Below are 12513 nucleotides of genomic sequence, written 5' to 3' on the forward strand. Positions count from 1 at the left end.
ACATTGAAGTGGTTAATTTGAACACAGAAGATACATTCAATGAAATACAGGCAAAAAAAGCTCAATCATAACACAATTATAAAGCTCAATCAAAAGCTTAATCGTGTGTGTGTGTGTGTGTGTGTGTGTGTGTGTGTGTGTGTGTGTGTGTGTGTGTGTGTGTGTGTGTGTGTGTGTGTGTGTGTGTGTGGTGCAGCGGGTGTGTTTGTGCTCCAACACTGATGTTATCTTCCCCTCAGAGGTAAATAGCAGGTTAACAGTCTGTTTGGTTCTCCAATTTTCTCGCTAACTGACAGAACTTCATCTTGTGCCTCAAGACAGCCAACGCCTTTGGCATGTTAAGCCAGAGCAAGAAAAATGAATAAATCATGAATACGCAAACATCCACACATCATAGACGTCTCACATTTTGTTGATGTGTTTGATGTTTCTACAGTCAGTATCTGCTATAGCTACACTTCCTTTTTTTCCTCTCTCTCTTTCTCTTCATACACAAAGAGTGTTGAACACAGTTTCACTTAATTGACAGTCTGCATGTGACCCTGTGAGACGGTCATGCTACATCTGTTCAGATCTTAATAAGAGACAGAGGCAAGTACATCGCTTCATCAGCGAGGACAGAGGGAGTTTTAAAGGCTTTGTGGTTTATGTTTTTCTGGACTCCTCTAAGTATTGAGAGATAAATACAGGCCCTTTGGCAAGATGGCCAAAGCAGCTCAACTCACTCAGGTTACTTTCTGATAAAAATGTGTGCAGTACTCTAGAGACAACCGCTAAGAAACTCTTAGAGAAAACACTCAGATTGAACATATTCCTTTATGTCTTGACTTGTATCACTCACATCATTTCGCTAGTTGTACAGCCTACAGTTGTGAAAGAAATGTGGTACAATAATTTTGTATATCTGACCTTGCTTTTTTTTAAAATTTGAAGGCTGTAAAACCCTATCATTAGTCCCTCATCTGGATTCAATCAAGGTCATTTCTCAGTTTCAGCAGTGTCCAGGACAGATACGTTTCCTTTCATATCTTGATAAATGTGCCCTCTCCACAGCGGGTTGTAAATTCCTGAAAATATCATTTCAGAAAAGTCAGTCCAAAGCTTTTTTAGTTTACATTCACCACAGGAACTGTCTCAGTGGGGAGGGAGATGAGGGATAAGGTGAACACTGACTCCTCGGTGTCCCGTTGGTCGCTGTCTCTCTTTAGGTGTGATTAGGGTTAGCCAAGTTAAGTTGTGAATACAGCAGATGTCCTTGAAAGTAATATGGGCTAATCCAAACAACTGAGAAAAACACACAAAGCCTTTAGGGTGGATATCATTGTGATTAACGGTTGCATTCAGTTAGCTTTTAAAGTGTTCTGTATACGGCAAAATTGTATCAGCGTTTTACAGTGTAATTCAAACTTCAGATGAAATACACTTCAGGCCTTAAGGAAACAGTATGTTGATAGTATATCCCTTCTGCAAAGAAATACTGGTATGTTTGGAACAGAACAGCATACTATTGTTTAAGTGTTATCAACTACAATTTGAAGATTTGATATCAAAGACGAGGGGAAATAAAGATAATTAAAATGCATCAAAACCAGATAAATGGACAATCTGGTATAACTTGATACACAGTGGGATGTAGAAGATTCTTCAACAATGAAATAAATATCTTTTTCAAAAGTTGAAAAAGATATTTATTTCATTGTTATTTTTAACTCCACTGTCAGTCTCTCAGCAAGGCACCATTTGCTATTAATCTGAAGGAATCCTAAATTTACTTTTCATAATCATTCATTCAGCACTGCTTCAAGAGCTATACCCAATTTGTGTAAATACTAAAGCCATAATAGGAGATGCTAAAGACTATCCTTCCACAAATAAAAGATCTTGCTGCACCAAATGTAAGACGTCAATGATTCAGTCATCGTATATTGGGTTCATTTTACAGTCCTCTTTGATTGAACAACTGCCTGCATCAGTTGGAGAGCTAATTCCCTCTGTAACATGCACTTGCATGATTGCATGAGCACAAACCCCCAGGAACCTCTTTCATATCAACCTCCCTCTCTTCTGTATCCAAGACATTGAGAATCCTCCCATGTGATATCTGACTGGGGACCAAGCAGCACACCAAAGACAGAGTCATTTACATATCCCACATCTCTTGTTTACACGGTTCCCATTTATCATCAAAGACAACTGCATGGATAGGTCTTTCAATGGACGTTATTCAAGCGGCAAATGGAGAAATCTGAAGTAAAAGGCCAACATCTTCTTGTCTGTGTGGTGGAGGCCCATGTCTTGAGTAAATATTGCATGCAGGTAAAGTATACGAGTAAGCAGAAAAGGCAAAGGGAGGCAGTGCAGCTTGCAGCTTTCTTGAACTCAGCATTTTGGCTTTGCCTGATGTGGTGGATTATACAGTACACTGGTATTTTGAGGGACACAGTGATATGTTTGCAAGCGGCAATGTTAGTTTTTATTTTATGCTACAGGGCATTGATAACGTCGACACTAAAAAAGAAAAAAAAAATACAGCAGTATAAACATACTCTATAAGGGTAGCTTTGAACAGTCATTGTTGCAAAGCCTGAAACCCCAAGCTGTATATCATTGAGAACAAGGAAAAAAAAAGACTTTACAGTGGTTTACAGTAGGCGCAGTAGTGTTGATATGAGCTCAAATACTCACATATCCTAGTCTCCATGGAAACATTAAACGGACTGTAAAATACCCAGCTGCAGAGGCCACTCACTGTAGAGATCCATTCTGCCAAAGGTCTTAAGGTTCATGGTGTCAACTCTGCAAGGCTCTTAATGAGCATCTCCACACTAAATCTGCTGTGGGGGAAAATCATTGCTCCACTGACCTCTATGGACACCCAAAGTCAAAGTTACCACATTCCCACTTGACTCACACTGTTGAAACGGACCCACACACAAATAAAAATAGCTGTTTTCCCTGCGGTGACTATAATATAAGAACAATGATACAAGTTTGATCTGATTGATCTGTCAATGCTTTAAATTTGATAGATGATTATAAATTAGGGCTGGACGTTATATCGGTGCTAGATATTGTCATAGATTTTGGATATCATAATATGTGTTGTCTTTTCTTGGTTTTAAAGGCGGCATTACAGTAAAGTGATCTAATTTTTTTCAACTTACCGTTCTAGTTGTTCTGTTTTTTTTATTACTTTATCCACATAGACCCTCAGTACTGATGATTATTTATCAAAACTGTAATGCAAAATATTGAGGTATTTGTTCAGCCAATGGTCTAAAACCCAACTATTTTCTTACAATTAACAGAGTTCAAATTAATCAAGGGCCAATCAGTTAATCACTTCATGTAAATGCCAAGGTGTCCCAAAACATACAATGAAATAAAATGCTTCAGGTCCAAGTTAAGAATTTTTAATGTAAGTAAGGAGTACAAAGACACATACACAGAAAAGAATGCATGCAACCCCTGCACACACAGTCATAGTTCACACACACACACACTGAACAGACACAGATTTGTGCGCAGCAGGCGCACAGTCAGACAATTTTGTTCACGCTTTGTCTCACTCACAGGTGTAAATAGCAATGTCCCACACATACATACAGGGACACATGCCACCAACAACTCTACCGACATCCACCACCAGTTTGTTGTGTTGTCCACATGCTGCCCCTGAAGTCAGAAGCTGCGAGCGGACAGTTACAAAAGAGAACAAAGCAAAACAGAGTATAGGATAGATGGATAGATAGATTGGAGAGCTGTGATGCACAGTGAAAAATCGTCTCGTAAAAATGCCATGTTTGTATCTTCAAGGTCTCACATAATCATGTAATTGCTTTTTTTCTATCCACACAGCAAGGTGATGTGTATCTGTTAAGAAGTTAGTTACAAGGCCATCAACGAATAACAAACAACAGTTGCAAGATTCACACTTGAACTAGAGTTTTTTTCACAGTATTTTGCGCTTTTGAGAAAATATATTGGTCTTGGGTTATAGTGCTTTGACTTCTGTTTGACACAACATACTCATTTCTGTATGTGTTTTTAACATGCCACATGGATTGCAGGGCCAGGGTTTTAGATATATTTAACCCAGATCAAGGCCAGCTTGACTTGCAGTGGGTTCACCTATAAGTTACCATTTGATGCTTACATAATTATATTATTTTAAATTCATGCCAAGAAAGGCTTAGCTACTCCATTTTCAATTCTACAAAATGGTTGAAATTGTAATAATGTTAACTTTCAGAACAGTCATGAGGTGTAAAAATAACCGTAGTGGCACTTTGTGGCAAGGCTCTCTCTCTCTCTCTCTCTCTCTCTCTCTCTCTCTCTCTCTCTCTCTCTCTCTCTCTCTCACTCTCTCTCTCTCTCTCTCTCTCTCTCTCTCTCTCTCTCTCTCTCTCTCTCTCTCTCGCTCTCTCTCTCTCTCTCTCTCGCTCTCTCTCTCTCTCTCTCACTCACTCTCTCGCTCTCTCTCTCTCTCTCTCTCTCTCTCTCTCTCTCTCTCTCTCTCTCTCTCTCTCTCTCTCTCTCTCTCTCTTTCTACCCCCATAGGATGACGCTAGATCAAATCTCAAAGTGATTCTACTGGGATAATGTTCACTATGTACAAGCAGTCTAACATGCATATAGCATAATATGTGATTATATACCCTAACACTGAGCCAAGCCATTTGTCAATGTAACATGTGTTCAGCCTTCCTAATTGCAGCACAATCAGGATTACCTATGCCTCCATAGTGAATTGTACTGCTTGTAACCATTTAACATTTCTACAGGAATCAAGGTTCCTTCAGAGACACAGAGCATTCCCTCTTGTGTTCGACAACAAGCCCCACAGATATATGCAAAGGCAGGATACTGCTAGAGTATTCTGGAGCAAAATATTCTGCCTGCAGACATGAATCGAGGTGTGCGTATACCCACTGCTTCCTTAATATGATGGCCCATCAGTGGCTTTGTTGGATCATCACAAATGGGTGCATATTAAAATGATGAAAAGATAAACATTCATAGACTATGTAAGTCCATCATTTTCCTATTAGATTCAAAATCACCACCATCATATTATTATTTTAAGAGCAGAATAAAAAAATAAAAAAACATTTTATCTTTTTTCCGCTTCTCAGTGTAGTTTGTTCAGGTACATCATGTGATAACCTTGAACAACTGAATTGCTTTTAATAAGTTAGACTTCAAATTTAAAGATATAAAAGGTTTTAAACCAATTGTAAAGTGATGATACATTCATTTACTATCTTGAAATAAAGACACATTCAGGACACGTGATGTCTTTGCCAGCACCCAACATTACTCTGATGTCTGATTTGACACCAATATTACGATTATATTTTGGAGTTAAAACCACCTTCTTTCCCATCCTAATTCCATGGCATTATTTACGTCCTAATTAGTTTCTTTGCAAAAGTGTCTTCGCTAATCTGGCGTGCACTGCCAAAGGGGTATTTTCACCCCAATTTATACCTCTGAGGCAGTATCATCTCTGAGGCTGTCTAGTTCCCCCATCAAGCTCACAGCATGAGGCTAAGTGCAGGGCCTTAATGTACGCCAATAAAGTCCCACTAATGCATGCACAGTACTGCTGGAGCCACAAAGCCCCAAAAGCCATGACAATGATATGAAATGATAGAAAATGTACTTAAAAAGTGCATTAATTTTGACAGAACTAAACATTAATAAGCATCGAGGTACACCAGAAAAGTGTAATTTGGACACTTTTCAAATGTATCTTGCAAAGACTTGGCTCTGTTGTTTGAGAACATGAGGCACAAATGTGAATGAGACTGCTGACGGTGACTCTTCAATCTGTGTCAGAGACAGACAACTGGCGCTGGTTATTCCAACATCCTCAGTGGTGATGTGACATTATGCATGCAGACCCCCTGAAAATGAGCCACCCATACTACAGATGATGTGGGCAGGAAAGCACACGTTTTCCAGGGTTTGAAGTGGCACTCAGTCGCGATTGCCACTTCATTCCCTTGACGAGCCTTCTTGAAGCAGTACGCGGCCTTCTGTTGGAGTAGATACATGAATGTAATGAATGAAGTATACTCAAACATGGCAACTCATTCAGTCATTCATATATCCAGAGAAAATGTTTACATTGCAACAAAACACATGCTACATAAACAAAATGCAGTGACTACAGTACACTCAATGTCATAGATACTCATAGCAAGAAAGAGGTTGACAGGGCATTGATGATGTTAAAGTCACTGCATTAACTATTACAAAGTGAAAGCATGGTTTTAACATGTGGTGTTGACATAATGGTGTTGAAGATGTTCAAGAGGTGGAACAGAACCATATAATTACATATTTGCACTTTCAGTACTTACAAAACAAAAATGATACTGAAGGAGGTAAAATCCATCCAGGTGCTTTCATTATTCATCTTCCCCTTTTCAATGCCACAGAGAAAACATCAGTCAAACAAAAGAAAGCAAGTGAACTTTCAACACTCTTTTTCAAGACATCTATTCATCTTCATCTCAGATGAACTTTAACATTTGCCCTCAGACGTTTTATAGATTATACAGAATGCCAGCATGACCCTATGGTCTGGTAGTTGCTGATATGTGACATGACTATGTGCTACATGTTCAGGTTCAGCCTGACCTGCAACAGATGCAGAGACATCTCTCCTGGGTGACACTTCTTATAAAAGAAAACCCTTAAAAGAGAGTCCGTGACAGACACACTGACAGGAAACAAGAGAGAATATTTCCAGTACGAGATGTGTTCATACTGTGTTATTGGCAAGGGAGACAGAAGATCAGTCAAACAGAAATCTACACAGGTTCACATGAGAAGGGATTGATTGAATGAAAAATTATCTGATTTGTTGACAAGATTGAAAAATATGCTTTATTTTCGAGAAGAAAAAAAAGGAGCGGTTCAGAGACGACAGCTAAACAGAAAGATTGCTTAACAGTTGTGTTTGCAGTGAAATGCAAAGCGCTCAACAGAGATTTTTTTTTCTCAAAAAACAACAACAACTAAAAAGGTTTAGGGATTTAGACTGCTGTAACCTCAAAGTAGTGTTGTGCAGTCAAAGTTGTTGTCATCAAAACCTCCTTTTATCCCATTAACAGTTTTACTCTCAATGTTGTATTACAATTATAGAAGCTCAACTGTGTAAAAACATTTAGCAAGTTCCCAAAAGCAAGTAGATTCACAATTGAATAGAAAACAGCTGCAATTCCTCAGACAGTTGAAAAACAAGCAGACCATTTACAAAGTGCAAACCCCCCTTTTAAGAGCACTGGACAAGAAAACGAGGTAAACATGTGGAGTCTGCGGGGTTTCTCATTGTGCTGGGCACTCTCTGCACAAGAGTGCATCTCAATATTCTTCCTGTTGTTGTCCATTCAGTTTGTTTTTGTTCTAGTTAAACTGAACGTGTGATAAATGAGGTTAACTTTTTTCTATCTTGCCCCAAAAAAGAAAAGACAGTAAGTACTTAAAGGGGAATAAAATGCATGTTTTCTGTTTCTTTATGAAAAGCTGAACTTATAATAAAATTCCATTTCAAGTCCATTCCTTTTTATTTTGACAGATTTCCTTTAGAGTTTTTTTTTACGTCACACTAACAAGAAACTGGAAAACAACGCTCATACTGTAATAATATACTTCGACAGTTAGTGTTGTCCATTATAAAGAGGATCCAAAACAAAGAGGTAACACTGCACGACACCCCTGGCTTCCCAGGGCTCATCGTTGTTTTTTTGGAACAGATAAATATCACATGCAGCTCCCTCACTGTGGCCCGATTATGCAGTGCAACTATTACCATTTTGAAAGAAGTTGAATTGAATTGACTCGGGTGCTCATGTGTTTGCCAGAATAAACTAAATCGAATCTAATCTTATTCTTGGGATAAGGCCTGCCGGTGTGGTCCAAAAAGATTCAGATTCCAGATTCCATCTCTCAAGCGGGATCCTGGCTGCCAACAGGCTCTGACTTTATCTTTACACGATGAAACCTGAGGTACACTTTTGTGCAGTCTTATTACTCTTCGCTCAGAATCTGTTTGAAAGCAGATTGTATTTAATTATTGTATGTAACATATGAATGGATTTTAAAATACAATCAATCAATCCATTGGACCCATTCTCCCCTAAAATCCATTAGATCAGCTTTGCATTCATGTAGGTCTGTTTCATGGTTTCTGATGTTGGTGTGATGCGGTGTGCAAAATTGATGTTGCAAAACAAAAAAATGAACACAAATTCACTGACAAAACAGGAAGAGAAGGCATTTCCTATTTGTTGGGATTACATTTAATTAGAAGCGTTGAGTGTTCACTTTTAAAGTTTATAACTAAGTTTTCTATCTCGGCCGTGATTGGATAGACCTTCTCTCTTGACGTCACTATCTGATCAAAGCACCGTTTGTCTTCCTCGTCTTTTGTTAACCTAGAACTGGTATTTGGAAAGATGTACTGCTTTAGAAAGTATGGCACACAGTGTGTGCATTTGTGTCTGTGTTCATCTAACTGATGACACTTCTTTTTGATAAAATATGTAAATGAGTGTGAATATCAATCATATGTAGAACTGGAACCCACATGTGTGTAATTGACTGTGGAGAAAAGGTTTGACAAAACTACATACATGAAATTGTCTGTTTTTAGCATACATGCCCTGTAAGACATACGTGGGTTGTGATAGCGGGGACTCAGGAGAGATCTTAATGATTCACCGTAGTTATACGTAAGAAGTGTGTGTGTGTGTGTGTGTGTGTGTGTGTGTGTGTGTGTGTGTGTGTGTGTGTGTGTGTATGTGTGTGTGCATACAGTATACACATATATAGATGTTGAAGATATATGTGTTCAATATATATATATTATTTACACACACACCCACACACATATTCGCTGTTATTGAACAGCAGTGCTGGCGTTTGCCTGGTTGTGCTGTATCCAAATGCATTAGAAATAATAGTCCCATTAGCTTTTTTTAGCTTTTTTTTTTTCCAGAAGTCTCGTGATAGGCTAAAACTCTCCTTATCTTCGATAGGAAAAACATAATTTGTATTGCTGGTTTTATTTCCACCAGCAGTGTGCTAATTAATCCGCAGTGTCCTCGGTTCCCATAGCTGTTTTTCAGATCTCTAAGGGGGGAAGAAAAACACATTTTGTGAGGCTTACGCTGCTCAGAGATGACTCTTGAATTGGAATGGAAATATGTCAAGTGTACTGCTTTGTAAAGAGAGGAATGAGTACATTGAAAATCCTCCTTCTCCGAGCAGAGAGTTTCTCCCTGCCTGACACAGGCGCAGCCAAGACAATCCCTTGCATAACCTCTGAATTATTTACATACTCCGGTGGGGGTGCATAAACATTACTGTTATATGCCTGGCTGCGTGAGAATGGACGCAAACATACCGTGACAGCTATCACATTACAGTATTCAGCCTTAGAACATGTGATGGTGTAAGAGTCCACAGAGAATAAACAGGCAGTATCTGCAAGGAGGGTTGATATATGGATTATCACCAGGGACCAGTGGTACTGTCATGTCACGAGGGATGCTAGCTCTGCTTAACTTATTATTCATTTAATAGTTTTTGCCAAAGCAGTCAATAATGATGCATGGATTAATCCTTAACATCTACCTTCCCACTTTCTTTTCAAATATATCCACCGAGTGCACAATATCAGGGCTTTGCATTTGTGATTGGTTTAAACCAAAAGTCTTAGGAAAGAGATTGAAAAGCAAATACAAAACATTATTCTGTTGAGGTTGATTACCTATCATGCAATGGCAGCTTTTCAAGGATGCTGGTCTCCAGGGCGCTGCTCTCTATCAATACCAGTTAAAGGATAGTTTCTGTAGCATACTAGTACAAGGGCATTGGATTGTTGAACATACCCACAGGCTTGTTTCCATTATAAATGAGGTCCTACGTTTGGGATGCATGTCAATATAGAACATAACCTTGGACTATTTTCTGCTCTTTTCTTTTTCTGTTCTGAATGTTTTATTTTTCAAAACACCTCACAGCTTCCTTTGCACGTTGTCCTTTGGGTTAATCATTTAATAACTTACAGTAGATGTTTGTGTGCCTCAAAGTTATATTTGTGTGCCTCAAAATAAAACATGCAACTGAACAGAACATATGAACATTACCGTTGACATAACAGTCAACCTGTGACATTCTCTGACATTAGTTTGCCAACATCTTCCTCAAAGTAGTCAGTGAATAAAGAGCAAAGAAAAGTTATCACACATGCGAGCAAGCATACACTACAATATTGTTGTTAACTCTGTAAATGCAAGCTTTTTACCTCTTGTTTATCTCTTTCATATCCTCCTTTTCCACCCACAGAGTGACTGCATGTGTTTAGCTGAAGATGTATCATCATTATCATCGCCTTCGTCATCGTGAGAGGCTGGGGGACAAAACCTCTATATAAGTGCTCAGAGCCACAGCAATATAAGTCAAATGTTTAGAATATCATTTAAAATGAATTACTTTAATTCCACAGACCAAACCCACTTATTATCTTTATTTTCAGCAGAACGTAGCCACAGGTCAACTAGCTCATTACCTCAACTACAGTGGGTTTTCAATGTGGTTGGCTTTGGAATCCCTGTGAAACCTTTGAGAATATGATGAAGCTGAAAATGTATTCAAGTTTAATAAAAAAAAAAAAATGAAATAATCATCCTGGGGTGCTGTGCACCCGGACCCTCTTTTGGAGTTTACGTCTCTTTTTTGCTTCAACTTATTCACCCCTGATGAGTTTGCATCACTGATGTATGTAATTGAACTCAACCAGTATGTTTTCTTGTCTATATGAACTTTTTATGACACTTTAAATACTACACAAACAAGCAAATAATCCACACACGCACACTTACACAACAAGCGATGAATACATATTCATGTGATTCCCAAATGCCTTTGTGTGCAGCTTCATAATAAGTGAGCGCCTCTGGGTGTCAGTAAATAGTGTGGCTCGAAAGGAACAGAGACCTTAAGTAGCCTCAGTAAATGGTTTTATAAGCAGTTCACTGAAGCATGATTACCTGAAACTCCTCACATACTACCACTGATACAATTTATTTTCAGGCCATTGTGACACAGACCAACGATTCCCTTGATTGAATCTATTGCTAATGCTAAAAATGTGCCCATATGCTTTGGACATGGGCTTCACTGCAAACCTCCAGCAACTCTTACATTTGGAAAAGCTAAATCAAAGCCCATTTCTGATGTAACTCAAGTTTTCTCCAGATAGGTATGGTTTAAGAGGGATTGATTATAAGAGGTTTGTCAGGACTAAGGTGAGTGCAGAGGGCAAACAGGGGCCAGCTGCTTATTACTGAGAAGCAAACAGAATTTCACTCACGTCAGAAAGGGTACTCTCAGGAACACCGAAGAACATTCTGAAATAGTATTCATGCACTTATCAAATACACTCAATAGCATGTTAAATATGCAATACTCAACCTGGCTCCCCATTGCCTCCATGTATAGCAGCTGAAAAGGTGCACAGCAGAGAGAGCAAAGCCAAATAGCTCGGTATACCGAGGCTGTTGATTGGATTAATCAGCCAGCAATGGAACAGTTGATTGATTAAAATGCTAATCGAATCAAACCTAAAAGGTTGCAATTAACTCACTCAAGATCCCCACACAACAAGGTTACACTTTTAATTAGTAAAGACTCCTCTTGGCCTGTTGTACATCTTATTGAGTATTTTCTTCTCTTGACATCTACAGAAGAGCGACGGGACAAAATAATGGGTAGAGATTTTGTGGTGGTGGGTGTCATTAGTTTATCCAAGCCTTTGACGATCAGACTGGTGGAGAATTTGGATGAAAAAACCTCCTCATAACTCACATTGTTACATTATAAATCCTGTCTCATGCAAGTGCACAGCATATTGATCTTAACACAAGAAATATAGTCCCTCTCGGGCATTTGCTTGTGTTGATAAGTTGCATTATAGAGTAGAAAATGAGAAGCAGAGGTCTTGGGAAAGAGGACCAAACTCTCACACTATAGAAGCCAGTCCTCAGTGTGACCAACACATTTGTGTTCTCACTGTTGCCTGTTTGTATCAAAGCACAACAATGGTTGCAGTCATGATTGCAGTGTTCGCCTATGCAGGCTTTGAAGTGAAGTCTTCAGTGAAGGCTTGAGTGTCACCTCTGTAAATTGTTCTTACACTAAGTCCCAAGCCTCAGCCACTGAAGAAAATATTTGTTCAATTTGAGAGTAAAAACTGTATTTAACTTGCCGATTAGTAGAATTATGTCCTTGATCTTAGCAGTCATATAACGTGAGCAAAATCTGAATGTGTCAAGACAAACTATAATCCAAAGTGACTGACTGAAAATCTGAATAAATAAAGCTGTTTGTGATTAAAAGCTGTTTAAAGCCCAACCAGAAATCTGAATCTGTTAAAATAATACGCTGCTAAATCCTCTTGGTTTGAGGAAGCTGTGCCGTGAAGTTAAAAGGAGCCTT

Source organism: Clinocottus analis, unplaced genomic scaffold, assembly GCF_023055335.1.
Source record: "Clinocottus analis isolate CAN_PGR_092001 unplaced genomic scaffold, fCliAna1.0.p SCAF_7, whole genome shotgun sequence".
NCBI classification, from domain to species: Eukaryota; Metazoa; Chordata; class Actinopteri; order Perciformes; family Cottidae; genus Clinocottus; species Clinocottus analis.